The following is a 1,733-nucleotide window of genomic DNA, read 5'->3' as shown; positions in this document are numbered from 1 at the left end:
CGTCCTGGGGATAGGACTGAGAACTAGCTCTACCAACATCTACCCTCTTATGAATTTTGTTAGTTTCAGGAACTTTTCTGAGCCTTGCATGTTTCATCTGTTTCCTGAGTCTTTTTTGTCTTTTTTATTTTGTTTTGTTTTGTTTTACAAGACAGGGTTTCTCTGTATTGCTTTGGAGCCTGTCCTGGAACTCGCTTTGTAGACCAGACTGGCTTCTAACTCACAGAGATCCACCTGCCTCTGCCTGCTGAGTGCTGGGATTAAAGGCATGTGCCACCAATGCCTGTCGTATTTTCTGAGTCTTAAAGAGTCTCCTTCTAAGATGCTGTTTGGAGGGAAAAGACACACAATAAATGATTGAACCATTTCATATTTCTAGAAATCTGGCAAGTGTGATCCTTTTTTTTTTTTTTTTTTTTTTTGCATTTCCATCTGAACTTGATATTGCTTTTCTTTTTTATTTATTTAGTATGTATACAGTGTTCTGCCTGCACATGTCTCTTCACACCAGAAGAGGGCACCAGATGTCATTACAGATGGTTGTGAGCCACCATGTGGTTGCTGGGAATTGAACTCAGGACCTCTGGAAGAGCAGTCAGTGCTCTTAACCTCTGAGCCATCTCTCCAGCCCTGAACTTGGTATTATTAAGATTTTCCTTTTTCTTTCTTTCTTTCTTTCTTTCTTTCTTTCCCTTCCTTTGTATTTTTTTTTTTAAGCAGAGACTCAAACTGTGTAGCTGAAGACGACCTTGAACTTCTGATCCTCCTACCTCTACCTCCTGAGAGCTAGGATTACAGGTGCCCCACTTCTGGTTTATGCTTTGCTAGGGATGGAACCCAGGATTTCCTGTACACTATGCAAGCATTCTACTAATAGAGCCACATTCCCAACCCTTCACTGTGGCTTTAATGTGCATTTCCCTAGTGGGCAACCACACTGAACACCTTGTGAGGTGCTTAGCATCCTTATACCCCCTTACTGAACTGTCCAAGATGTCTGCTTATTTTGTAATTGAGTTGTTTCTTTTCTTCCTCCCCCCACCTTTTTTTGAGACAGGTGTGTGTGCCACCACACCGAGGATCTTGTTTTCATACTATTTTAGTCTTTCATGAAAGTTTAAGTTTTGAGAAAGGGTCTTCTGTTGTAGTCTGGAGCTCTCTAGCTCAAGCTGGCCTCAAACCCACAACAATCCTCCTGCCTCAGCTTCCAAAGTGCTTGTATTACAGGTGTCCAGCCTTAACGGTTTTAAATTTTATTTTTACATTTACTTATTTAAAGTGTGTTTGGGTAGTGTTATGTGTATAGGGGTCAGGGGACAACTTATAGGAATGCATTATTTTCTCCTTCTACTATGTGGGCCCTAGGGACCCAGCTCTGATCCTTAGGCTTTGAAGTAGATGACTTTACTTACAGACCCTCCAGCCTTGAAATGCTAATGGACTACAATTTATCTTCATCCCCCATCCATCTCTGGACTTGTTTTGACTAGTCTATTGGAATTTATTTATATTTTATGCACATTAGTGTTTTGCCAGGGGTTTCAGGTCCTCTGGAACTGGAGTTACAGACAGTTGTGAGCTGTCCTGAGTGCTAGGAATTGAACCTAGATCCCCTGGAAGAGCAGCCAGTGCTCGTAACTGTCGAGCCATCTCTCCAGCATTTGACTAGCCTCTTGAAGGGTTCCCTCATAGTTTCTCCGAATGGTTTAAAGTTAACAGCTTCGTATTTAGAT

Source organism: Cricetulus griseus, chromosome 4, assembly GCF_003668045.3.
Source record: "Cricetulus griseus strain 17A/GY chromosome 4, alternate assembly CriGri-PICRH-1.0, whole genome shotgun sequence".
NCBI lineage: Eukaryota > Metazoa > Chordata > Mammalia > Rodentia > Cricetidae > Cricetulus > Cricetulus griseus.
This window is presented reverse-complemented; position numbering follows the sequence as displayed.